This window comes from Macaca mulatta, chromosome 7 (assembly GCF_049350105.2).
Source record: "Macaca mulatta isolate MMU2019108-1 chromosome 7, T2T-MMU8v2.0, whole genome shotgun sequence".
Lineage (NCBI taxonomy): Eukaryota > Metazoa > Chordata > Mammalia > Primates > Cercopithecidae > Macaca > Macaca mulatta.
Window position 1 is genome coordinate 82,972,779 of NC_133412.1, and position 27,996 is coordinate 83,000,774.

A 27,996-nucleotide genomic window follows, 5' to 3' on the forward strand; every position below is an offset into this window, starting at 1 on the left:
GGAGGCCAAGGCAGGCAAATCACCTGAGGTCAGGAGTTCGAGACCAGCCTGGCCAACATGATGAAAACCCGTCTCTACTAAAAATACAAACATCAGCCAGGGGTGGTGGCAGGAGCCTGTAATCCCAGCTACTTTGGAGTCTGAGGCAGGAGACTCGCTTGAACCCAGGAGGTGGAGGTTGCAGTAGGTCGAGATCGCGCCACTGCATTCCAGCCTGGGTGACAGAGCGAGACTGTCTCCAAAAAAAAAAAAAACAAAACAAAAAAAACACCAGAAGCTAGGCGCAGAGGCATGCAAACGACTCTTCCTCACAGCCTCAGAAGGAACCAACCCTGCCCACACACTGGTCACAGACTTCTGATCTTCAGAACTTCAAGACGATACATTTCCCTTGTTAAACCACTGCCTGTGGTACATTGCTACAATCACGCTAGGAAACTAATGAGACTTGAAAGTGTGTCCGGAATTGGTTCCTTCCGGTGGGTTCTTGGTCTCGCTGACTTGCGGACCCTTGTGGTGAGTGTTACACTACTTAAAGATGGTGTGTCCAGAACTTGTTCCTTTAGATGCTCAGATGTGTTCGGAATTTCTTCTTTCTGGTGGGTTCGAGGTCTTGCTGACTTCAGGAGTGAAACTGCAGACCTTCACAGTGCGTGTTACAGCTCTTAGAGGTGGCAGGTCCAGAGTTGTTTGTTCCTCCTGGTGGGTTCCTGGTCTGACTGACTTCAGGAGTGAAGCTGCGGGGTTGGTGGTCTGGCTGACTTCAGGAGGGAAGCTGTAGACCTTCATGGTAAGTGTTACAGCTCATAAAGGTAGTGCAGACCCAAAGAGTGAGCACCATTAAGACTTACTGCAGAGAGCAAAAAAACAAAGCTTCAACAGCCTGAGACCCGGTGGACAGCTTTTATTCCCTTATTTGGCCCCACCCATGTCCTGCTGGTTGGTCCATTTTACAGAGTGCTGATTGGTGCATTTTTACAGAATGCTGATTGGTGTGTTTACAAACCTTTAGCTAGACACAGAGCGCTCATTGGTGTGTTTACAATCCTTTAGCTAGTGGGAAAAGTTCCAAGTCCCCCCTCCACCCAGGAAGTGCAGCTGGCTTTGCCTCTCAAAAGCATATATTAGTTTTTTTTTTTTAAACTAAGGAAAAGGTTTTGGAAATTTATTCAACTTATGATTTTTTTTTTTTTTTTGAGACGGAGTCTCGCTCTGTCGCCCAGGCTGGAGTGCAGTGGCGCGATCTCGGCTCACTGAAAGCTCCGCCTCCCGGGTTCACGCCATTCTCCTGACTCAGCCTCCCGAGTAGCTGGGACTACAGGCGCCCACAACCGCGCCCGGCTAATTTTTTGTATTTTTAGTAGAGACGGGGTTTCACCGTGGTCTCGATCTCCTGACCTTGTGATCCGCCCGCCTCGGCCTCCCAAAGTGCTGGGATTACAGGCGTGAGCCACCGCGCCCGGCCAACTTATGATTTTTAAGTAATAACTTTTTTTTTTTGCTTTGCTACTGAATAAACAGAAGTTTTTATGTAGTTATCGTGTAAAGAAACAACAGGCTCCTTAATGACATGGTTTGAAGATTTTTTTTTTTTTTTTAGATGGAGTCTCACTCTATTGCCCAGACTAGAGTGCAGTGGTGCAATCTTGGCTCACTGCAACTTTTGCCTCCCAGGTTCAAGCGATTCAGCCTTCCGAGTAACTGGGACTACAGTTGTGCACCACCATGCCTGGCTAATTTTTGTATTTTTAGTAGAGACGATGTTTCACTATGTTGGCCAGGCTGGTCTTGAACTCCTGACCTCATGATCCACTTGCCTCAGCCTCCCAAAGTGCTCGAATGACAGGCGTGAGCCACCGTGCCTGGCCTTGAAGATGTATTTTATCTTCCATTTGTCTGTATACCAAGTGAAGGTAACTAGATTACCCTTAGAAAATTTGAGAATTGCTGATTTAGAATCACAATCTAGGACTAGAAGTTTCAGAGGCCTCTGTAAAAGAAGCAGTAATCCAACATTCAGATTTCCCCCTAACTCATCCCCAGACTAAACTACGTTTATTTGGTCTTTATTTTATTTATTTATTTATTTGAGATGGAGTTTCCCTCTTGTTGCCCAGGCTGGTGTGCAATGGTGCGATCTTGGCTCACAGCAACCTTCGCCTCCTGTGTTCAAGTCATTCTCCTGCCTCAGCCTCCAGAGTAGGTGGGATTACAGGCATGCGACACCACGCCCAGCTAATTTTGTATTTTTAGTAGAGATGGGTTTTCTCCATTTTGGTCAGGTTGGTCTCGAACTCTGTACCTCAGGTGATCTGCCCGCGTTGGCCTCCCAAAGTGCTGGGATTACAGGCGTGAGCCACCGCGCCTGACCTGTTTGGTCTTTATTTTCATGAGCATTTTTCTCCATAAAAGCTATTTTAAAAAGTTATAATTTCATTTGAATGAGCTGGAGAGGTTTGTTTTAATAAAGTTTTAAACAAATATGCTGGAATTTAACAGATTGGAAGAATAATCGTCTTTCCAAATGTTTAGCCCCACCATCAGGAGTTGTCCAGGACCCTTTTTCCTAGCTCTCTGGATACAGAAACATTTTTTAAAATGTGCCACTTCACAGAATACAAAAGACAGCCAACTCAAAGGAAGAGTTTCATGGTGAAATCTAATCATGGAAGGATTATAGTATCAGAGTAAGGATTGAAGCCCTGCTGGGTGCGGTGGTGCACACCTTTAGTCTGGGCTACTTGAGAGGCTGAGGCAGGAGGATCATTTGAGCCTAGCAGTTTTTTTTTTAAAAGTGAAGTCCTGTTGTGTAGATTTTGTCTTTATTTTGTTTGCTTTTGAAACAACCAATGGTCAATCATAAATAGTAAATCATAGGTATAAAAATGCTTTAACCAAAGGTAATTTGTTCTTTTCCTTAAAAAAAAAAAAAAATGGCCGGGCACAGTGGCTCGTGCCTATATACCCAGCACTTTAGGAGATGGAGGCGGGCGGATCACGAGGTCAGGAGATCGAGACCATCCTGGCTAACACGGTGAAAACCCCTACTAAAAATACAAAAAAATTAGCCGGGCGTGGTGGTGGGCACCTGTAGTCCCACCTACGCGGGAGGCTGAGGCAGGAGAATGGCATGAACCCGGGAGGCGGAGGTTGCTGTGAGCCGAGATCGTGCCACTGCACTCCAGCCTGGGCAACAGAGCAAGACTCTGACTCAACAAAACAAAACAAAAGAAAAAAACTTTATTATTTTTTTTTTATGGAGATGAGGTTTCGCCATGTTGCCCAGGCTGGTCTCAAATTCCCGGGCTCAAGTGATCCGCCTGCCTTGGCCTCCCAAAGCACTGTGATTACCAGCTTGAGCCACCAAGCCTGGCCACCAAAGGTAATTTGAATCATTCTGTTGTCTTTTAAAATACAAGGAAGGAATTTTGGTGACGAGTTTGAAAGCTAGTTTGATACCAGAAACAGGAAATCACTTCAGTTTGGATATTTATGACCTTAAAATAGAATAACATTACTGACAAATCTTACAGAAATGGGACAAGGAAAAATACTTGTAGAGCTTTTCAAAGAGAATACATACCTTTAAAATTTTTTTTTTTTTTTTTTTTTTTTTTTTGTGACGGAGTCTTGCTCTGTCCCCCAGGCTGGAGTGCAGTGGCCGGATCTCAGCTCACTGCAAGCTCCTCCTCTCGGGTTCACGCCATTCTCCTGCCTCAGCCTCCCGAGTAGCTGGGACTACAGGCACCCGCCACTTCGCCCGGCTAGTTTTTTGTATTTTTTAGTAGAGACGGGGTTTCACCGTGTTAGCCAGGATGGTATCGATCTCCTGACCTCATGATCCGCCCGTCTCGGCCTCCCAAAGTGCTGGGATTACAGGCTTGAGCCACCGCGCCCGGCCTAAAATATTTTTATTACCTAATTAGATACACTACATACTGCTTTTAGTGAATTTTTTTTTTTTTTTTTTTTGAGACAGAGTCTGGCTCTGCCGCCCAGGCTGGAGTGCAGTGGCCAGATCTCAGCTCACTGCAAGCTCCGCCTCCCAGGTTTACGCCATTCTCCTGCCTCAGCCTCCCGAGTAGTTGGGACTACAGGCGCCCGCCACCGCGCCCGGCTAGTTTTTTGTATTTTTTAGCAGAGACGGGGTTTCACCGTGTTAGCCAGGATGGTCTTGACCTCGTGATCCGCCCGTCTCGGCCTCCCAAAGTGCTGGGATTACAGGCTTGAGCCACCGCGCCCGGCCTTAGTGAATTTTTTATAAAATAATTTCCATTTACAACAAACATTTTCTTTGTATAATAATTGCATTTCAAGCTCCTGAGGCAGCTCAGCCAACAGAGCCCCTGCCTCCCCGGGAGCTCCCACAGCCCTCCTCTCTGGTCTGTGTGCGCCACGGGAACAATCTCCATGTGCTCCATTGAAGCAGTACCAGCAGGACACCTACAACTTGCCTTCCAGTTGCCTTATAAAAAGCCCCTCTTCCGCAGAGAGAAATCACTTCTACCCTGATTTTGTTTCAGCTTCATCTCTCTCAAAGCTAAACTGCAGAAAAACATCACCTGGGTTCCACCAATCCACCTCTGTTCTTTGCTCCCTTTCCCTCCCCTGCCCATAAAGATCATGCCACTGCACTCCAGCCTGGGCAGCAGAGCAAGACTCTGTCTCAGAAAAAGAAAAAAAAAAGCAGATACACGGTAGCGCAACAATGTGAATGTACTGCATGCCACTGAAGTGTGCACTTAAAAATGGTGAAGATGGTAAATTTTATGTTGTGTGTGTTTTACCACCATTAGTGAAAAAAGCAGATACAGTTTCATACAAAGCAGTTGTGGCACATGTGTCTTATAGGGTCACAGATGGACCTTCCTCATATGCCTAAGTCACCTTGGGGGGAAATGCTCTACTTTGGTTTGCTTGATTTGACCTTCTGTGTTGATCCTGGGAAAATTATCTCCCTAGAGAGAGCAGTTGCCACTTGAAGAATGATCAGGAAGGTCAGTCACCATTTATATATGCCTGGTTCATAGAAAACACTCATGCTCACAAAATAGCACTGCAAATGTCCAATTGTCCATTTACACAGGAGAGCTAAATTCCCCCAAATTTAAGCCTTTAGAATGACCCTAGGTTCTTCCTAGTCATGAAAGTGTGGTCTCCTTCCAGAACCTAAAAGATCTACCTCCGTCCCTAGCCCTGTTGCCCAGGCCGAAGTGCAGTAGCATGATCATGGCTCACTGCAGCCTCGAGCTCCTGGGCTCAAGATCTTCCCGCCTCAGCCTCCTGAGTAGCTGGAATTACAGACACATGCTACCACGCCTGGCTACTTTTCTTATTTTTTGTAAAAATGGGGTCTTCCTATGTTGTCAAGGCTGGTCTTGAACTCCTGGGCTCAAGATCTTCCCACCTCAGCCTCCTGAGTAGCTGGAATTACAGACACATGCTACCTCGCCTGGCTACTTTTCTTATTTTTTGTAAAAATGGGGTCTTTCTATGTTGTCAAGGCTGGTCTTGAACTCCTGGGCTCAAGCAATATGCCTGCCTTAACCTCCCAAAATGCTGGGATTACAGGCATGAGCCACCGCACCCAGCCTTGGGCTGTTTTTGTTGTTATTGTTTTCAGCTTTATTGAGATATAACTGACAAATATATTGTATAACCTAAAGTGTGCAACATGACTATTTGATATACATATACATTGTGAAATGATTACCATGACCAAGTTAGTTAGCACATCCGTTAACCCACATCGTTCCTTTTTTTTTTTTCTTCACTCTCCCAGGCTTGAGACATTAGCCCTCTTGATTCTTCATCAAGGGAAAGAGGGGCTGCTCAGCCACACACCGACACTTCTATTCTTCTTCCTCCTCTGGTATTTAAAAACCTACCCCTGCTCTTGGAAACCAAGACCCAACAGAACTTTCTCATTTCCAGACCTCTCTTCTGTTCCTTTTTGGAGGCCGTGGTTTTTTGTTTTTATTTTTTGTTGTTGTTTTGTTTTTGAGACGGAGTCTCACTCTGTCGCCAGGTTGGAGTGCAGTGGCACAATCTCAGCTCACTGTAACCTCCATCTCCCATCTCCCAGGTTCAAGCAATTCTCCTGCCTCAGCCTTTTGAGTAGCTGGGACTACAGGCATGCGCCACTTGATCTCCCGACCTCGTGATCCACCTGCCTCAGCCTCCCAAAGTAATGGGATTACAGGCATGAGCCACTGCGCCTGGCCAGCCACAGTTTTTTTTTTTTTTTTTTTTGAGACAGAGTCTCGCTCTGTCACCCAGGCTGGGGTGCAATGGCACAACCTCGGCTCACTGCAAGCTCCGCCTCCCGGATTCACGCCATTCTCCTGCCTCAGCCTCCTGAGTAGCTGGGAGTATAGGCGCCCGCCACCATGCCCAGCTAATTTTGTTTTTGTATTTTTTTTTTTTTTTTTTTTTTTTTTTTTTGAGACGGAGTCTCGCTCTGTCACCCAGGCTGGAGTGCAGTGGCCAGATCTCAGCTCACTGCAAGCTCCGCCTCCCGGGTTCACCATTCTCCTGCCTCAGCCTCCCGAGTAGCTGGGACCACAGGCGCCGCCACCTCGCCCGGCTAATTTTTTGTGTTTTTAGTAGAGACGGGGTTTCGCCGTGTTAGCCAGGATGGTCTCGATCTCCTGACCTTGTGATCCACCCGTCTCGGCCTCCCAAAGTGCTGGGATTACAGGCTTGACCGCCCGTCTCGGCCTCCCAAAGTGCTGGGATTACAGGCTTGAGCCACCGCGCCCGGCCTGTTTTTGTATTTTTAATGGAGATGGGATTTCACCGTGTTAGCCAGGATGGTCTCAATCTCCTGACCTTGTGATCTGCCCACCTTGGCCTCCCAAAGTGCTGGGATTACAGGCGTGAGCCACTCTGCCCAGCCAACACATTAACTTTAAAAATTTGACTTTTCGAAAGTATGGTTTAGGGAGACTGATTGCAGCCCTGCTATTCCCTGCAGATCATCTGCCTCTTCTCACCCAGGTCCTCACAGCTTCTCTAAGAAACTCCGCTAGAGAATGTCCTAGGGAACCCACCCTGATCTTTCTGCTTCTGGACCCCACAGTGACCTTATTAGTGAGCCTCCGATTTCGATACTGAATCACATTCTGCTTTGTATTAGCCACAATCATTTAGTAAATGCCAATCTTGCTACCTTATCTAGATGGCAGATTATCTAGGGCAAGGTTCTTGTCACCTACTTGTTCTGTATTCTCAGTGCTTCTGTACAGTTGGGGCTGCCTCTGTGGCCTGGAAAGGAAAGCAGCAGGGCTGCCCTCAAAGTGCTCAGAGTCTAGTTGGACCTATAAGCATGATAGTATATTGGTTGTAAGCAACAGAAACCTGATGTGGTTGGAAACCAAAAAGGGATTTATTGAAAGAATATGGTCAGGTGCGGTGGCTCATGCCTGTAATCCCAGCACTTTGGGAGGCCGAGGCGGGTGGATCACGAGGTCAGGAGATCGAGACCATCCTGGCTAACACGGTGAAACCCCGTCTCTACTAAAAAAATACAAAAAAAAAAAAAAAAAAAAAAAAAATTAGCGAGGCGTGCTGGCAGGCGCCTGTAGTCCCAGCTACTCGGGAGGCTGAGGCAGGATCTGGCCCTGGGTGGCGGAGCTTGCAGTGAGCCGAGATCGCACCACTGCACTCCAGCCTGGGCGACAGAGTGAGACTCTGCCAAAAACAAAGAACAAAACAAAACAAAACAAAACAAAAAACACAAAAAACAGCCTAACCAACATGGAGAAACCCCATCTCTACTAAAAATACAAAATTAGCATGCTTGTAATCCCAGCTACTCCGGAGGCGGAGGCAGGAGAATCTCTTGAACCCGGGAGGCGGAGGTTGCGGTGAGCCGAGATTGCACCACTGCACTTCAGCCTGGGTGACAAGATGGAAACTCCGTCTCAAAAAAGAAAAAAAAAAAAAAAAAAAAAAATGCCGGGCGTGGTGGCTCACTTAATCCCAGCACTTTGGGAGGCCGAGGCGGGCGTATCACGAAGTCAGGAGATCGAAACCATCCTGGCTAACACAGTGAAACCCTGTCTCTACTAAAAATACAAAAAATTAGCCGGGCGTGGTGGCGGGCGCCTGTAGTCCCAGCTACTCGGGAGGCTGAGGCAGGAGAACGGTGTGAACCCTGAAGGCGGAGCTTTCAGTGCGCGGAGATCGCACCACTGCGCTCCAGCCTGGGCGACAAAGCGAGACTCCATCAAAAAAAAAAAAAAAGAAAAAAGAGAAAGAAAGAAAGAAGGAAAGAAAGAATATGTAGGAATGCACCTGATCCAAGGGAAGCCTGAAGGTCCAGACTCTAAAAAGACAAGAATGTGGAGGTGCTGGGAGTCTGGAGCTCCATCTCCTTAGAACATTGTTTCTGGGATGAATGAGTTACAGCCCTTTTCAATCTTTTAGGTATCTGCTCAGTATTCAACTGGGGTGGGGTAGGGGGTTAAAGAGATGTTGGTTGAAGGATACAACATTTCAGTTAGACATAGGGACTAATTCTCGAAGATTTATTGTACAACATGGTGACTATAATTAAGACCAATGTATTATATACTTGAAAATTGCTAAAAGAGTAAATTTTAAATGTTCTCACCACATAAATATAAATATGTGAAGTAATGAATATGGTAATTAGCTTGATTTAGCAATCCCACAAAGTAGCTATATGTATATCAAAACATCATGTACACCACAAATATATAGATTTTTTTTTTTTTTGGAAACAGAGTCTTGCTCTGTCGCCCAGGCTGGAGTGCAATGGCATGATCTCAGCTCACTGCAACCTCCACCTCCCAGGTTCAGGTGATTCTTCTGCCTCAGCCTCCCGAGTAGCTGGGACTACAGGTGCACCACCACACCCTAGCTAATTTTCTTAGTACAGACAGGGTTTCACCATGTTGGCCAGGTTGGTCTCAAACTCCTGACCTCGTGATCCGCTGGCCTTGGCCTCCTAAACTGCTGGGATTACAAGCATGAGCCACTGTGCCCGGCTCATAAATATATAGAATTTATTTGTCAATGAAAAAAATTCAACAGAAAGAAAATTCCACTTCAACTATAGCAGAGTAAGAGCCTAACAGACTGTCCCCCCACCAAGATAAGTAGAGATGATGGGCAAAATGCAAAAGAAATCAACCAGTGTTTCTGGAGAGTTAACAAAAGTAGGCAGATTTTGAAGAGGATTTGAAACTTAAAGGAACTGATTCAAGATGGGTTTCCCTTTTTGTGTGTGATTTTGGCCAGAAAAAAGACTGTCATTTTGTGGAATAGGGTAGTTGCAACTTCAGTGGAAAGCCTACCAACTTTTTGGGCCAAGGAACCAGGGGACAAATCCCAAGGCCACCATGGCCATCAGAAAATGAAGGGGGAATCTCAGACCACAAAGAGTCAGAAAAGGGGAGCTCCCAAATCTATTTACAGTTTGCCCAAGTCTTAGGCTGACTCCCGAACCATACTCAAGTGTAACAGATTCAAAACAACTTGCATTTATGGCTAAAAGAACAGAAGTGAGACTTGAACTACTGCCCACTGTGGGCAAGTCGGAATTTGCAGTTTGAATCTCTCCAAAGTAAGTGCCAGTTAAAACAAAATGAACAGTAATCTCTGGGGAGATATAACCAGGGTTTCCACAAAATAGCATCATAAATTCCAGGATACAATAACAATCACTCAATAGATGAAGAACTAGGAAAATGCAATCCATTCTCACAGAAAAAAGTCATCAATAGAGAACAATTCTGAGTGACTCCACATGTTGGAATTTTCAGACAAGAACCTTATAGCAGCCAATATAACCATGTTCCATTAAGTAAAGGAAACTATATTTGGAATGAATGAACACATAGAAAATCTCATCAGAGAAGTATGAAAAAGAGCTGGAAGAAATTTTATAATTGAAAATGTTTCTACACTACGGTCTGGGTGACAGAGTGAGATTCCATCTCAAAAAAATTTAAATAAATCAATGAAAAATTCACTGAATGGGGTTAATAGTAGGATGAAGATGACAGAGAGTCAGCTAACTTGAAGATATAACAGTAGAGTATGCAATCTGAAAAATAAAGACCAAAAAAATAGAAAAGGAAGCTGTAGAACAGTATCAATAAGTCTAAATACAGGTAATTGGAATCCCAAAAGGAAGGAAATTTTTATTTTATTTTTATTTTTTGAGACAGAGTCTCACTCCATCACCCAGGTTGGTATGAGGAAGGAAATGTTTTAAAGAAGGTAGAAAAAAACATTTGAACAAATAATGGCTTCTCAAATTTGGTAAAAGATATACAGTTGGCTAGGCATGGTGGCTCACACCTGTAATCCCGTCACTTTGGGAGGCTGAGGTGGGAGGATTGCTTGTGCTTGGGAGTTCGAGATCAGCCTAAACAACATAGCAAGATTCCTCCATCTCTACAAAAAAACTTAAGAATTAGCTGGTGTGGGCCAAGGGTGGTGGCTCACGCCTGTAATCCCAGCACTTTGAGAGGCTGAGGTAGGCAGATCACGAGGTCAGGAGATGGAGACCATCCTGGCTAACACGGGGAAACTCTGTTTCTACTAAAACTACAAAAAATTAGCCGGGCGTGGTGGTGGGTGCCTGTAGTCCCAGCTACTCGGGAGGCCAAGGCAGGAGAATGGTGTGAACCCAGGAGATAGAGTTAGCAGTGAGCCGAGATCATGCCACTGTTCTCCAGCCTGGGTGACAGAGTGAGACTCCGTCTCAAAAAAAAAAAAAAAAAAATTTCAAAATGAATGATAATAAATACAGCATATAAAAAATATGGGGCTGGTTGTGATGGCTCATGTTTGTAATCCCAGAACTTTAGGTGGCCAAGGTGGGCGTATCACTTGAGTCCAGGAGTTCGAGACCAGCCTGAGCGACACATTGAGATCTTGCCTCTACAAAAAAAAAAAAAAATTTAGGATGCATTCAAAGTAGTACTCACAGGGAAATTTGTGCTTTAAGTGATTATATTAAAAAAGAAGAAAGGCCTAAAGCCAAGCGTGGTGGCTCATGTCTATAATCCCAGCACTTTGGGAGGCCGAGGTGGGCAGATCACTTTTGGTCAGGAGTTCGAGACCAGTCTGGCCAACGTGGCAAAACTCCATCTCTACTAAAAATACAAAAATTAGCTGGGGGTGGTAGTGCTTGCCTATAGCCCCAGCTACTTAGGAGGCTGAGGCATGAGGATCTCTTGAACCCAGGAGGCAGAGGTTGCAGTGAGCCAAGATCGTGCCACTGCACTCCATCTAGCCTGGGTGACAGAGTGAGAGTCCATCTCAAAAAAAAAAAAATGCTGAATTTTAGTCAGGTGTGGTGGCTCATGCCTGTAATCCCAGCACTTTGGGAGGTTGAGGCAGAAGGATCACAAGGTCAGGAGTCTGAGACCAGCCTGGCCAATATAGTGAAACCCCATCTCTACTAAAAATACAAAAAAAACTTAGTCGGGCGTGGTGGCGGGCGCCTGTAGTCCCAGCTACTGGGAGGCTGAGGCAGGAGAATGGCGTGAACCCGGGAGGGGGAGCTTGCAGTGAGCTGAGATCGCGCCACAGCACTCCAGCCTGGGCGACAAAGCGAGACTCCATCCCAAAAAAAACAAAAACAAAAACAAAAAATTAGGTGGACATGGTGGCAGGTGCCTGTAATCCCAGCTACTTGGGAGGCTGAGGCAGGAGAATCACTTGAGCCCGGGAGACAGAAGTTGCAGTGAGCTGAGATCATGCCACCTTGCCACTGCACTCCAGGCCAAGCGACATTGGGAGACTCTGTCTCAAAAAAAAAAAAAAAAGAATTAAAAAAAGAGGCCAGGCACAGTGGCTCACACCTGTAATCCCAGCACTTTGGGAGGCCAAGGCAGGCGGATCACAAGGTCAGGAGATCAAGACCATCCTGGCTAACACGGTGAAACCCCGTCTCTACTAAAAATACAAAAAAATTAGCCAGGCGTGGTGGCGGGTGCCTGTTGTCCCAGCTACTCGGGAGGCTGAGGCAGGAGAATGGCGTGAACCCAGGAGGCGGAGCTTGCAGTGAGCCGAGATTGCGCCACTGCACTCTAGGCTGGGTGACAGAGCGAGACTCTGTCTCAAAACAAAAAAAAGAAAAAAGAAGACGAAGAATGGCCTAAAATTAATGAGTGAAGTTTCTATCTTAAGAGCAATGTCAACCTAAGGAGGTACATAGAAGGAATAAAATAATAAGGATGGAGTAGTAATCAATGAAATAGAAAACAAACAAGAGAGACAATTAACAAAGTTAAACTTGGAGCCTTGAGAAGATCAACAAAGTTGATAAAACCCTAGCTAGACTGATCCATAAAAAAGATGTGAAAATATAAATGAAAGATGTGTCATCAGTACAGATTCTACAGACATTAAAAGCGTAGTAAGATTCAACTGCAAGAAGGGAGAGAGAGGGAAGGATGACTGAGTAGCTAACTTTGATTCATGTGCTGGCATAGAGTGGGGAAATGTGACTATCACTGAACAGTCTCCAAAGAGGCAGGATTTTCCCCATAGCAAATTCAAGTGAATGGATGCTTGAGTGGCCAATGCCTCAAATACCCACTACAGACATGCAAACTGGTAATGACATACACTGAAATAAAGTGAGAATAAAGGTATATACAAAATGTATGTCTTTGACAACTGTGTTCTTTCACTCTTGAGACGGAGTGTAGAGAAAAAGCTGACCTCAGGTTGGAGCAGGCAGTCTGTTTTAAAGGCAATGTGTGCAGTGAGCTGTGATCACATCACTACATTCAAGCATGGGTGACACAGCAAGACCCTGTCTCCAAAAATTAAAATTAAAATGTAAAAAATAAAGGCAAAGTGGAGCAGGTACTGACTGATGCAGGTACTTTGGACAATAATCACAAAGTATGTTATCTCAATGATGAGACAGTCTTACTCTGTCACCCAGGCTGGAGTGCAGTGGCATGATGTTGGCTCACTGCAACCTCAGCCTCCTGGGTTCAAGCAATCCTCCTCCCAAGTAGCTGAACTAACAAGCATACACCACCATGCCTGGCTAATTTTTGTATTTTTAGTACAGACAGGGTTTCACCATCTTGGTCAGGCTGTTCTTGGACTCCTGACCTCAAGTGATCCACCTGCCTCAGCCTCCCAAAGTGCTGGGATTACAGGTATGAGCCACTGTCCCCGGCTTCAGAGATCCTTTCATTTTGCATTGTATATGGCACCTGCTTATGAAAGCAGCAAAAACAAACCCCAAAATTCTAGGGTGAAGAAATATCAACACAGGAAAGTTGCGAAGAATTATATTACGTTCCATATATGCAGTTTAAAACTTTCTCCAAATATTACAAAAGGCTTTGGAACACTGGTTCATAAACTTTGAAAACCTTTGGTCATTTTAAATAAACCAAAGAAGGAAAACCAGATTGCCTCCAAAAGTAAACTTTTTACCACTGTTGATCTTAACTGCTATGACAAAAAAAAAAAAAAAAAAAAAAAAAAAATTACCTAAAATAGGTAACCAGAATAACACTGTTTAGTTTTTGTCTTTGTTTTTGTTCTTGTTTTTTGACACAGAGTCTTGCTCTGTCGCCCAGGTTGGAGCACAGTGGCACGATCTGTGCTCACTGAAGCTCCACCTCCCGGGTTCACACCATTCTCCTGCCTCAACCTCCCGAGTAGTTGGGACTACAGGTGCCCCCAACCATGCCCAGCAATTTTTTTTGTATTTTTAGTAGAGATGGGGTTTCACCGTGTTAGCCAGGATGGTCTCGATCTCCTGACCTCGTGATCCGCCCGCCTTGGCCTCCCAAAGTGCTGGGATTGCAGGTGTGAGCCACCATGAAGAATAACACTGTTTTAATGAAAGACCAGTGAAATATCACAAATAAATTACGTAATTGTGCAAGAAACAAGTAAATTAATGCTACAAGAAGGCTTTAGGAGGATCCCTAATGACCACTCCACAATCTATTTTATTAAATTTATGTATTAATTTTATTAATACATAAAATTATTATTTTATTTTATTTAGAGACAGAGTCTTACTCTGTTACCCAGAGTGATCTCGGTTCACTGGCATGATCTCGACTCACTGCAACTTCTCTCTCCCAGGCTCAAGTGATTTTCCTGCCTCAGCCTCCTAAGTAGCTGGGATCATAGGTATGTGCTACCATACCTGGCTAATTTTTGTATTTTTAGTAGAGATGGGGTTTCGCCATGTTGGCCATACTGGTCTGGAATCCCTGACCTCAGGTGATCCACCCAACTCGGCTGGAATTATAGGCATGAGCCACCATGCCCAGCCCACAATCTGTACTTTAAAACTTGATATAGTGTGAGTATAACGATTATACAAAAGTAATGACATTGTTAAGAAACAAATGGAGGAGGTGTTGGCCCACTTAAAGTTATGCTTATTTCCTGGGCAAAAGCCTACAATCTGGAAATAGTTAGTTCAGGCCTGAAATACATCAGCTGTGCTCACTGGTCATATAAACTTTGTTTTTTTGTTTATTTGAGACAGAATCTCTCTATGTCACCCAGGCGGAGTGCAGTGGCATGATCTCAGCTCACTGCAGCCTTCACCTCCCAGGTTCAACTGATTTTCCTGCTTCAGCCTTCTGAGTAGCTGGGATCACAGGCACCCATCACCACACCTACCTAATTTTTGTATTTTTAGTAGAGACAGGATTTCACCATGTTGACCCTGCTGGTCTTGAACTCCTGGCCTCAAATGATCTGCCCACCTTGGCCTCCTAAAGTGCTGGGATTACATGTGTGAGCCAGTGTGCCCGGTCAGGTCAGAAAAAGTTTGTAAAGGATATTGCCTTAGGCCGTGCTTGCCTTGTTATAAAGGAATACATGAGACTGGGTAATTTAGAAAGTAAAGAAGTTTAATTGGCTCACAGTTCTGCAGGCTGTACAATCATGGCACCAGCATCTAGTTGGCTTCTGGGGAGGCCTCAAGGAGCTTTTATTCATGGTGGAATGTGAAGCAGGAGCAGGCCCATCCCATGGCCAGAGCAGGAAGAAGAGGGAGAGTTGGAGGAGAGGTACCACACACTTCCAAACAACCAGATCTCCTGAGAACTCTCTCACCATTGCAAGGACAGCACCAAGTCATGAGAGATCCACCCCCATGATCCAATCACCTCCCACCAGGCCCCACCTCCAAAACTGGGCATTGCAATTCAACATGAGATTTAGAGGGTTCAGGATCTAAAAAATATATCAGCTATAGTATAATCTCTCTCTCTCAATAAAATCTCTCTCTCTCTCTCTTCGGGTATATATCCCATTTCTGTATCACAGAGAGGTGGAAGTAGTGGTCAGGGCCACTGTGCTAGCATAGACTTGCTCCAGCATCAGTCAGTACCGTGGAGCTGCATAGATGTGGGTGTGTTGGTTGTCCTAGGGTTTCTGGTTTCTGAACGTTACCATCCTGTCTGATTCAGGAGCTCACAGATCAAGCTGGATTTGCTAATCCCTGCTCAAAGAGTAAGCTGGAAGAAAAACTATTGCTAATTATTATCTCCTTTTTCATATATGGCACAATGTTCTTTTAAAAATGTTCTTTCCTGCATTATCTCATTTGACCCTCATATTTAACTGCCCTGCAAAGAAAATGGGGCAGATATAATCATCCATACTGTATGACTGGGAGTTGTGAAGGTGAGGCTCAGGGAGTCCAAGTCTCTAAGCTTGTAAATGGCAGAGCTGAAGTCAGAACCAAAGCTCGTGGTTATCAGAGTCCCCTTTCTCTGATTCTATAGATACTAGCAGGGCTGGGATTAGGATGAAGCAAGTGAGGCACCAAAAAACTCAATAATCAAAACAAATAATATTTGCATGTAATATTTTTAAAGGTTAAAATAATGTCAATACATCTCTGATGAACAAAATATCACATTTTAATTTTATTTATTTATTATTATTACTATTTTTTTAGATGGAGTCTTGCTCTGTATCCCAGGCTGGGGTGCAATGGAGCGATCTCAGCTCACTGTAACCTCTGCCTCCCAGGTTCAAGTGATCCTCCTGCTTCAACCTCCCGAGTAGCTGGGATTACAGGCGTGCATCACCATGCCGGACTAATTTTTGTATTTTTAGTAGAGACAGGGTTACGCCATGTTGGTCAGGCTGGTCTCAAACTCCTGACCCCGTGATCTGCCCGTCTCAGCCTCACAAAGTGTTGGGATTACAGGCGTGAGCCAGTGCGCCCGGCCTTACTTATATTTTTTGAGACAGAGTCTCACTCTGTCACCCAGGGTGGAGCACCATGGCGCAATCAGGGCTCACTGCAGCTTTGACCTCCCAGGCTCAAGTGATCCTCCTGCCTCAGATCTCCCTGAAAAACTGGAACTACAGGTGCACACCACCAGGCTGGGATAATTTTTTGTATTTTTAGTAGAGATGGGGTTTCGCCGTGTTGGCCAGGCTGATCTCGAACACCTGGACCCAAGTGATCCGCCAGCCTTGTCCTCCCAAAGTGCTGGGATTACAGGTGTGAGCCACAGTGCCCAGCCAAAGATTTTAAATTAAAGACCCATGGCTTGCTTGTTCTGTGACCCTGCAATATTTTGCAACAGGAACAGTCCTTTCCAGTTAGCCTGTAGTTTCCAGGCCACGCAGTCCATCTCATTTGCTGCCAAGTGGGTTTTTGAGGGTTGACAATGTTGTACAAATAGATTGGACAATGTGGAGGTTTCTATATAATCTTTTTATTTTATTTTATTTTTTAAAAGAGATGGAGTCTCGCTCTGTCACCTAGGCTGGAGTGAAGTGGCGTGATCATAGCTCACTGCAACTTCGAATTCCTGGGCTCAGGCGATCCTCCCAACTCAGCCCCGGGAGTCCTGGGACTACAGGCACATGCCTCTACACCTGGCTAATTTTTAAATGTTTTTTGTAGGAATGGGTCTCATTGTATTGCCCAGGTATTATCATAGTGCACCACAGCCTTGAACTGCTGGGCTTAAGTGATCCTCCACCTCAGCTTCCCATGTAGTTGGGACTACAGGGGCATGCCACCACGTGTGGCCATCTAGTCATGTGTTTTGATGGGGTCAGAACAGGCTGGGGTCAGACAGCCGGGGAATGGCCGAGTCAGGTTTGGATCCCAAAGCTGATGGTGCCAGGGTCCTTGCGCTTGACTTGTTGCTACCACTCTCTGTCTTCCTAGTGCCTACACCTAGTAAGGAGAAGGCACTTGTAAATGAATCACTGTACTGCAAACTGAAAATAGTAAGAGCCCAAGTAAAGTACCAAAGAGTTCTCAGGATTGAGATACTTCTGGCTGGCTGGTTAGGGGCTATTACATAACATGCCAGCATTCCAGAGATTCTATCAGAGTGCCAAGGGCAAAATCTATTTTTTGATCACTGACATACAGGGTGTATCCTACTTTTTAGGAGCTCTCATAAATGGAAGCCTATATTTACATAAAAAATATCTTAAATTGTGATTTACTTTGGTGAAACCATGTTGAAGCCCATTCAATATCAAGTTCTCCTAATTTATTTAATGGAATTTGATGTACAGTTGGGTATTTTAATGGCCTGTTGGATAATTTTGATATAGTAAACATTCCCTCAGTTATTTGAGCATCTACAGCTGTGCATTAGTAAACAAAATAAATCTAAGCCAAGGTCTCTACCTCCAGTAAAGCCAGGTTGAGTCTTCTTAGGGAGATACAGTCCTTGTACTCAAATAGATAATAATTTATGATAAGAAACAATTTCTTAGAAATAGCATAGGCGTTAACTGGTAGAAATCCTAAGGAGGGAAAGTAATCACTTTGGAAGACAGAAATTCGAACAGTTTGTATGAACTGGCCCTGTGGGATGGGCACAGAGCTGGAGATGTGAGCAGTGCACATTTGAGGGCTGTGGGGAGGGCTGTGCAAACTTGGGGGGCAGTCGTGTGCCAGACAGGATGACAGGACAGTAACAGTCTGGCTGAGGCCAGAGTAGGTGATGCATTAAGCTGGCAAAGCACCAATTAAAGACGTAAAGGACGCCTTAGTGTAGATAGTTGTAAACCGGTAAGACTTTTTAGGAAGCCCTTCAAGAACAGCGCCTGGAAACCATCTTCATATAGAGAGTCAGAGGGAAACCAGAAGGCAATCAGGAAGATGAGTGGAAAAGAAAGGGCTAAAGGTGTCAGAGGAAAGCTGGGACCATGCAATATCAGGAAGGTGCTGAGAGCTACAAGAGGTGAGAGGTTACTGTTAGGTGCAAGAGAAACGTCAAAGAGGAGAGAAACATTTGAGATCGTCGGTCGCATTTTTAGCAGGATGTGGCAGTAGGGTGGGGATTCCACCTGATAGCCTGATAGTGTGGCTTCACAAAGATTGTACAGGACGATTTGTCTGATGTTGAACATGCTCTTGATCCTGAAGTCTTTGAGCCAACAGATAAAATACAACCCCATTCTAGTTTATCTCAGTAGCATGTGCCTTATAATAAAATCTGGAATATCTTAGAAAGGATACTTTGAAAACTAGCTACATTAACTGCTCTCAGGGAGCGGTGCTGGATGGAAGAAAATAGAGGTGAGAGAGGCTTTTCATCCTTTTGCACCTTTTGAATTTTGAACCAGGTGCTATTTAAAAAATTAAAATTACAAAAAGTCAAAGAATAAAATACATGTGTGGTAAAAAAAAAAAAAAAAGAAATAGGAATAAATATTTAAGAGTACCATCTTCACAGGCTACTCCAGTGACAAACAAGGAAAGAAGCAAACCCTTATGCATTTTTCTTTTCTTCTTTATTTATCACGAGATATCTGCAGGCAACCTGTATGCAATTTTTTTTTTTTTTTTTTTTGTTTCTGTGAGATGGACTCTGGCTCTGTCACCCAGGCTGGAGTGCAGTGGCATGATCTCAGCTCACTGCAACCTCTGCCTCTTGGGTTCAAGCAATTCTTCTGCCTCAGCCTCCTGAGTAGCTGGGACTACAGGTGCATGCCACCATGCCCAGCTAATTTTTTTGTTTTTTTTGAGGCAGTCTCACTCTTTTGCCCAGGCTGGAGTGCAGTGGCGTGATCTCGGCTCACTGCAGCCTCTGCCTCCCGGGTTCAAGCAATTCTCCTGCCTCAGCTTCCTGAATAGCTGGGACTACAGGCGTGTGCTGCCACGCCTGACTAATTTCTGTATTTTTGGTAGAGACAGGGTTTCACCATGTTAGCCAGGATGGTCTCGATCTCCTGACCTCGTGATTTGCCCGCCTCCGCCTCCCAAAGTGCTGGGATTACAGGCGTGAGCCACCACGCCCGGCCTAATTTTTGCATTTTTAATAGAGATGGGGTTTCACCATGTTGTCCAGGCTGGTCTCAAACTCCAGACCTCAGGTGATCCACCTGCCTCAGCCTCCCAAAGTCTTGGGATTATAGGTGTGAGCCACTGCACCCAGCCATGCAATTTTTTATAAAACCGTTTTACTGATGTATAATTGATAACAATTAGCTGCGCATGTTCAAAGTGTACAATTTGATAAGTTCTGACATACATATCTGAGGAACCATCACCATGATCCAGACAGTGAATATAATTATTACCCCTGAAAGTTTCCTCACGCCCTTTTGAAATCCCCTCCTTCCATCTCTTTCCCACTCTCAATTCCCAGGCACTGATCTGCTTTCTATTATTTTGCATCTTCTAGAATTTCATATAAATGGAATTGTAGAGAATGCACTGTTTTGTTTGGCTTATTTCACTCAGCAAAATTAGATATGAGATTCATCCAGATTGCATGTATCAATAGTTCATTCATTTTTATCGTTGAATAGTATTGAATGTTATAGCTATACCATTTGGGAAAATACCTAGGATCAGGGTGATGCGGTAACTATACTTAACTGTATAAGAAACTGACAAATATTTCCAAAGTAGCTGTACCATTTTGCATGTTCATTGGCAAAGTATGAGAGAGTTCCACACCCTTATCAACACTTGGCATTGTCTTTTAAATGCTCAGCTGTCTCCTATGCATGTAGTGTTATCTTACTCTGATTTTACTTTTGTTTGTTTGTTTTTGAGACAGGGTCTCTGTCGCCCAGGCTGGAGTCCAGTGGCTTGATCTCAGCTCACTGCAACCTCTGCCTCCTGGATTCTCCTGCCTCAGCCTCCTGAGAAGTTCTGATCACAGGTGCCCACCACCACGCCCGGCTACTTTTTGTATTTTTAGTAGAGACAAGGTTTCGCTATATTGGTCAGGCTGGTCTCAAACTCCTGACCTCAGGCGATCCACCTGCCTAGGCCTCCCAAATTGCTGGGATTATAGGCATGAGCCACCGCACCTGCCCATTCTGTGTTTATTAAACAAAATGTTAAGTTGCTGGCCACAAAGTTACCTTTTAATAAAATAATGGGCCTGTAATCACAGCACTTTGGGAGGCTGAGGCAGGCAAATCACGAGGTCAGGAGATCGAGACCATCCTGGCTAACACGGTGAAACCCCGTCTCTACTAAAAATACAAAAAAATTAGCCAGGCATGGTGGCGAGCACCTGTAGTCTCAGCTACTCGGGAGGCTGAGGCAGGAGAATGGAGTGAACCTGGGAGGCGGAGCTTGCAGTGAGCTGAGATTGCGCCACTGCACTCCAGCCTGGGCCACAGAGTCCCTCTCAAAAAAAAAAAAAAAAAAAAAAAAGGCCATCCTAAAAGGTAGAAGGTAATATCGTACTATAGTTTTGATTTGCATTTCTCTGATAATGATGTTGAGCATCTTTTATACACCTGTTGATCATTTGTATGCCTTCTTTGGGGGAAATATCTGTTCATATACTTTGCCCATATAAAAAATCAGGCAGGCCGGGCGCGGTGGCTCAAGCCTGTAATCCCAGCACTTTGGGAGGCCGAGGCGGGCGGATCACAAGGTCAGGAGATCGAGACCACAGTGAAACCCCGTCTCTACTAAAAATACAAAAAATTAGCCGGGCGCGGTGGCGGGCGCCTGTAGTCCTAGCTACTCAGGAGGCTGAGGCAGGAGAATGGCGTGAACCCAGGAGGCGGAGCTTGCAGTGAGCCGAGATCGCGCCACTGCACTCCAGCCTTGGCAACAGCGTGAGACTCCGTCTCAAAAAAAAAAAAAAAAAAAAAAAAAAATCAGGCAGGCCGGGCGCGGTGGCTCAAGCCTGTAATCCCAGCACTTTGGGAGGCCGCGATGGGTGGATCACGAGGTCAGGAGATTGAGACCATCCTGGTTAACACGGTGAAACCCCGTCTCTACTAAAAAAATTTAAAAAACTAGCCGGGCGAGGTGGCGGGCGCCTGTAGTCCCAGCTACTCGGGAGGCTGAGGCAGGAGAATGGTGTGAACCCGGGAGGCGGAGCTTGCAGTGAGCTGAGATCCGGCCACTGCACTCCAGCCTGGGCGACAGAGCGAGACTCTGTCTCAAAAAAAAAAAAAAAAAAAAAAAAAAAAAAAAATCAGGCCATTTGTCAGGAGAATCGCTTGAACCCAGGAGGCGGAAGTTGCAGTGAGCCGAGATCACGCCACTGCACTCCAGCATGGGTGACAAGAGTGAAACTCTGTCTTTAAAAAAAAAAAAAAAAAAAAATTAAGGCCATTTGTTATTTCTGTTATGGAGCTGTAGGAATTCTTCCTATATTTTATTTGTTTATTTATTTATTTAGAGATGGAATCTCACTCTGTCGTCCAGGTTGGAGTGCAGTGACGTGATCTCAGCTCACTGTAGCCTCTGCCTCCTAAGTTCAAGCAATTCTCCTGCCTCAGCTTCCCTAGTAGCTGGGTCTACAGGTGTGAGCCACTATGCCCAGATAATTTTTGTATTTTTAGTAGAGATAGGGTTCCACCATGATGTTGGCCAGGCTGATCTCCAACTCCTGGCCTCAAGCGATCCATTCACCTCGGCCTCCCAAAATGTTGGGATGACAGGCGTGAGCCATTGGGCCTGGTTTTCCCTATATTTTGAAAATTAACCCCTTATCAGATATATGCAAATATTTTCTTCCGTTCTGTAGATTGCCCTTCCTTCCTTCTCTCCCTTCCTCCATCCCTCCCTCCCTTCCTTACATCCTTTCTTGACAGTCTTGCTGTGTTGCCCAGGCTGAAGTGCAGTGGTGTGATCTTAGCTCTGCAAACTCTGCCTCCTGGGTTCGAGCCATTCTCTTGCCTCAGCCACCCAACTTGCTGTGATTACAGGTATGTGCCACCATGCCTGCACGCCTGTCTAATTTTTGTATTTTTAGTAGAGGTGGGGTTTCACCATGTCGGCCACGCTGGTCTCAAATTCCTGGCCTCAAGCAATCCTCCCACCTCAGCCGGGCATGGTGGCATGCGCCTGTAATCCCAGCTACTCAGGAGGTTGAGTCAGGAGAATTGCTTGAATGGGGGAGGTGAAGGCTGCGGTGAGCAGAGATCGCGCCACTGCACTCCAGCCTGAGTGACAGAGCAAGACTCCGTCTCAGCTTTGAGTGTGGGATTGGGCCTTGTATTAACTCCAAAGAAGAGCCCAACACAAAGATTTACATGGCGGTAGCTCATTTGGGAATTGATACAAGGAAGCAGAAATGGGGGGAGGGACTGAGGCGGTGAAAAAGGACAGAGAGAAAGTCAATACAATGCTGTGTTACTTAGTTGGCCACCATTTTAGGTGACTTGTGCTGCATTCCATGGGATATTTTGAGTCTTATGAAATGTGTCTCAGAATTGTCCACTTGGGATGACAGAGGAAAACATTTATCCTCAAAGGTGGCCCCAGAGATGTTCCCTAAATGCCTAGGTTGCACGTGCCTAAATGCTGATGCTGAGTGGTTCTGCAGGCCCACACAATGTCAGAGAAGCTTTGGGATTCAGGGCTGAGAGGAGACTTTCCTTTGCCTTTCAAAGCTGTAAAGAACTTGATGGAAAGGTGGCTGCAGATATTGGTGGAGTAAGAGGTCAGACCAAAAGGATTAGAAGCAGTGCACAGAATGTGTCCGATACATTGATCCTGAGCTTCACTGAGGGGTGACCTTGTTCAACCATTTGTTTGGAAAACTCCAGTGTTAGACTCTGTGCATCATTCCTCTAGGCTGATAACATTCCTCGGAGAAAAGTCTTCTGGCTGGGCGTGGTGGCTCACGTCTATAATCCCAGCACTTCGGGAAGCCAGGCATGTGGACCACGAGGTCAGGAGTTTGAGACCAAACTGGCCAACATGGTGAAACCCTGTCTCTACTAAAAATACAAACATTAGCTGGGCGTGGTGGTGCACACCTATAATCCCAGCTACTTGGGAGGCTGAGGCAGGATAATCTCTGGAACCCAGGAGGCGGAGGTTGCAGTGAGCCAAGATCACGCCAGTGCACTCCAGCCTGGGCAACAGAGCAAGACTATCTCAAAAAAAAAAAAAAGTCTTCCACTCTCCTACCCGGAAGACAGAAGTCACTTTGCCAGCAATCTGAGAGCCAGATGGGGCAGGATGGCTGGAGTCTCTGCATTCACTGTGCATCTGGCCTCTGGACCTCCCCATTTCCATATTTCCTGTGCCCTCAGCAAGCCTGACATCCTCCAAGTCAGAGACTTTCTAGAAGATAAACCTCCAGGTTTTTTTTGCTGGAAGGACAGAGGGGATCTAGGGATCTCACTGCTCCTTAAATTGCTCTCGCTGAGTTCTCCTTATTTTAGCCTTCTCCTCCACCCTCAGTCCCGACGGTCCCTGGTTCTGGCAGTTTCTGAGCCTTTTGAGGTTTTTCCAGTGTAAGTTGGGTTGGATCTCAGCTTTCTCATGTCTGCTAAATCAGTTACCACTCATCCATCTATTTTTCAGCTTCTAAAATTGTGTTGCTCTTTTCTCCTCTCCTGTTCTCCTTTCCTTATGGTTTTACGACTTAAAAAAAGAAAGAAAAGGAATAGAAAAGAAAATCTGTTTAGTGCAGTTTTGGGATAGGGCAAAATTAGTAGCATGCATACTATCTGCCATCTTAGCCTGGAATCCACCCATAGATATACATGTAGCTAGCTGCCTCCTTTGTGCCCTTCCTGCCTCAACTTAAACACTGCCTCCTCAGATCAGTCTTCCCTGACCACTCAACCAAAATTTGGCTCCCATCATCACAGCACTTATTACTACTGGGTCTTTTCTTTTCTTTTTTGAGATGGAGTCTCATTCTGTTGCCTAAGCTGGAGTGCAGTAGTGCGATCTGGCTCATTGCAACTTCCACTTCCCAGGTTCAAGTGATTCTTCTGTCTCAGGCTCCTTAGTAGCTGGGACTACAGGCATGCGCCACCACGCCCAGCTATGGGCATTTTCTTGTGTATTGCCTTTCCCCACCTCTAGAATATAACTCCATGAGAACAGGTACTCCATCTCTTTTGTCCATGCTACACGCTCAGCTCCTAAAATATACCTGGCATATTAAAGAAACTCAATAATTGTGCTTGGCAATGATATTTTGAGAATCAAATGATCTTCAGCGCTGTGTGTGACATACCCTGGGCAAAGCAAAGAAAGACGACCACTCGTGAAGAAGGAACAGTGGGTATACAGAGCGTAAGACAGAGCCTGCGTGCAAGTTCTGCAGAGTATGAGGAGCAAGAGAAGCTGCAAAGAGCAGGAGCAGAACAGCAGCAATCTGGAAACGCCTGCACTTGACAACCGTGTCCTTGGCTTGAGTCAAGGTCATCCTAGGTTTCTGCTGAACCTCCAAGATAAGCTCCGCTGACAATCTAAAGGAGACACTCCAGAGCAAAAGGGGACAGGGAGGAAGGGAAACAGGGGGAAAGGCAGACCTTGCTGGTGTCTCTGCCTCTCTTTAATTGCTATTACAGGAGTAGAAGGCAGAAGAAGGAAAATAAACCTGTGAAGCTTCAGGGAAGCAGGGAGGACAGTGGAAAGCCCTGTTCTATTGCTGAGCTGTGTGAGGTCATGTGACATTTGGAGTGGAAGCTACTGCCTCCCATTCTATGTACCAGGAGTCCTTATTATCAGACAGGTGCACCTTAGATGACATTCACAGCCCTGGAAGTACTGAGCCTCCTGTGACCTTCACTTCATTAAAAAAAATTACAAGTGGCCGGGTGCGGTGGCTCAAGCCTGTAATCCCAGCACTTTGGGAGGCCGAGACGGGCGGATCACGAGGTCAGGAGATCGAGACCATCCTGGCTAACACGGTGAAACCCCGTCTCTACTACAAAATACAAAAAAACTAGCCGGGCGAGGTGGCGGGCGCCTGTAGTCCCAGCTACTCGGGAGGCTGAGGCAGGAGAATGGCATAAACCTGGGAGACAGAGCTTGCAGTGAGCTGAGATCCGGCCACTGTACTCCAGCCTGGGTGACAGAGCGAGACTCCGTCTCAAAAAAAAAAAAAAAAATTACAAGTGTTTACTGTAACTAATTCACACAATGCAGATTCTTGTGAAGTAAATAAAAAAGTTAACCTTCCTTTCCAGTAGTGTCAACTTTTAGCTCAACAGATTGTTTAGTTTCTTTCCTTCTTTCTTTCTATCTTGGCTTCCCTCCTAAAGATCAGCACTTTGGGAGGTTGAGGTGGGAGTGTTGCTTGAGGCCAGCAGTTTGTGATGAGCCTGAGCAACAAAGCAAGACTTTGTCTCTACAGTAAAAAAAAAAAAAAAAAAAAAAAAAAAAAATTAGCCAGGCATGGTGGTGCATGCCTGTAGTCCCAGCTACTTGGGAGGCTGAGGTGGGAGGAAGGATGGCTTGCGGTCAGGAGTTCAAGGCTGCAGTGAGCTACGATCTTGCCACTGCACTCTAACCTGGGACAGAGCGAGAACTTGTCTCCAAAATAAATAAATTACTTAAAAATAAATTAATTAGGGCTGGGCGTGGTGGTTCATGCCTGTAATTCCAGCACTTTGGGAGGCTGAGGCAGGCGGATCACTTGAATTCAGGGGTTCAAGACCAACCTGGACAACATGGTGAAACCTCATCTCTATTAAAATGACAAAAAAATTAGCCAGGTGTGGTGGTACGTGCCTGTAATCCCAGCTACTCGGAAGGCTGAGGCAAGAGAATCTCTTGAGTCCAGGAGGCAGAGGTTGCAGTGATTCGAGATTGAGCCACTGTACTCCAGCCTGGGCAACAAAGCAAGACTCTGTTTCGAAAAAAAAAAAAAATTAATTGAAGAAGGCAATACATTCACATGGTTCAAAATTCCAAAGTCACAGAAAAGTAGAGCGAAAAGTGTCCCTTCTTCCCTAACTCTGTAGCTACATCTGAGGTTTCCTCTTCTGAGGCAACCAGTATAAACATGTCCTTGTATCCTTCTAGAAATATTCTCTGCCCATCCAAGTTTTTCACTGGATAGTACTGAATAGTAACAGAACTACTCAGAGCACATGCACAGGCCTTTCCTCTAAGTGAGCCAAGGCTAGGGGTTTGCCTCTTCATCTTCTTTCCCAAAGAAATGGCAGTCACAGGAGTCAGTGTGACTTGGGGGTGGGAGGGATTTCCTCTTGGTTCTCTGGCAGATCACTGAGAGTGAAAAGGAGCTGTGGAGGGGGTAGGATGTGGTCTGCCAGGTGTCAGGTGCTTTTTATTTACAACAGAACTCTTCTTGCAATAAGGAGGGATGACTGAAGAGATGGTATAGCTATGGCAAAAGAAATCATAGCTGTCATTTGTGATAGCAGACAAAGTTTCAATAAAGGGCCTTCTCTAAAGAGGACATCGTGTGGGATGTAAACTTGGGAGAAGAAAGCTGTTTTATGTAAGTTGCCCAAGGTATCCCCTCATACAATTGAGCCACTCCAAAGCTGAATCGTAGGGTTCCAGAAATCAAAGTGGGAGCAAACAAGAGAGCTGGAGGGCTCCCAGGTGGCTTTAGGAGATTGACAGCAATGGGGTGGGGCAAAGTCTGGGGATTCAATTAGACTGGATCTCATGTTTGATTCTAAAGGTAGAATACCTTCAATGAAGCATAGGAGGGAGGAGCTGGCAAATCTGGAGGATCCACACAACAAAAGATTCAAATAAACCTATTCAGCGAAGGGACAGTTTTTGAAAGAAAACTGGGAGAGGCAGAAGGGTCTGAAGGCAAATTATCTGGGCTAAAATACTTCTTAGTAGTGTGAACTCGGGCAAGTTAAACTCCTTGAGTCTCAGTTTCCTGATAGGGATAAGACACAGAGAGGAACGATAACTGTCTCTCATTGGAGTGTAGTATGATCAAGTTAATCACCAATGAGAGTTGAGAACAATGCCTGGCACCTAGTCAGCTAACTCAATGCTTTTCAGCCATGACTGTTTTAATAAAGGCCTGCTCAGGCCTGTTTCCCTGGCATAGACATACTCGGTGATGAATCTGGAAAGGCAGAATCAGAGAGGGATTTCAGGTCGTAATAAGAGGGGAAAAACGGAAGGAAAAGGGAGTGAACAACAGCACAGCAAAAACACACCAGAAGAATGAGAAAAAAGGATTCAGAATGGGGCTATTTCAGCAAAAACAGCCTTGTTGCAGGTCCATGGTGTTCAAAGCTACACTGTGTAAGGGAATGTCTCTTGGAAATTAAATGTCTCTTGGAGAAAATTTAATTTCGGTTGAAGAAGTATTTTGTGGGTGTGTGCGTGTGCCCACTTAGAGCTCAAAGTACATTGCCAAGGAGGGTGGCCAGGTTGCATACAAGGAAATCAAGATCTATAAAAAGTCAGGCAACTTGAGATCAAGTCCTAGCTCTGTCCTAAGTGGCTGATGCTACACTGAGCCAAATCAATCAACAACTGTGTCATTTAAAAAAGCGGCCAGACTATTTCCTAGGCTCTACATGTATGTAACATTTTCTGATGCTAACCCAGGGGCAGAGGCTCAAAAGAATTTAAGAGTTGTTTCCCTCACCCCTAAACCCCTCCCCTCAAAAAAAATCCGTTAAAACTAAGCATCTGGTGTTCCTTTCATTTTCCCCAGGTCCCCTGCCAAAAGGAGCAAGATTTCTAAATACTGGCAACTGGAGAGAGCTACCTCTTTTATTTTTTCCCCATCCATTTCAGGAAAGTTTAGGTTTTCATTTTGTTCCTATGGTCTGCTTAGAGTTGTTTCCAGC

General features: G+C 45.3%; 1 long non-coding RNA gene across 1 annotated transcript; it reads left to right on the forward strand.

Moving 5' to 3' along the window:
• Positions 1–651: 651 nt before the first annotated feature.
• On the forward strand, positions 652–27,992 carry LOC144330128 (uncharacterized). Its single transcript, XR_013396020.1, has 3 exons — positions 652–790; positions 3,263–3,382; positions 27,861–27,992. It is a non-coding gene; the product is annotated as an uncharacterized LOC144330128 (long non-coding RNA).
• The last annotated feature ends 4 nt before the right edge of the window (positions 27,993–27,996 follow it).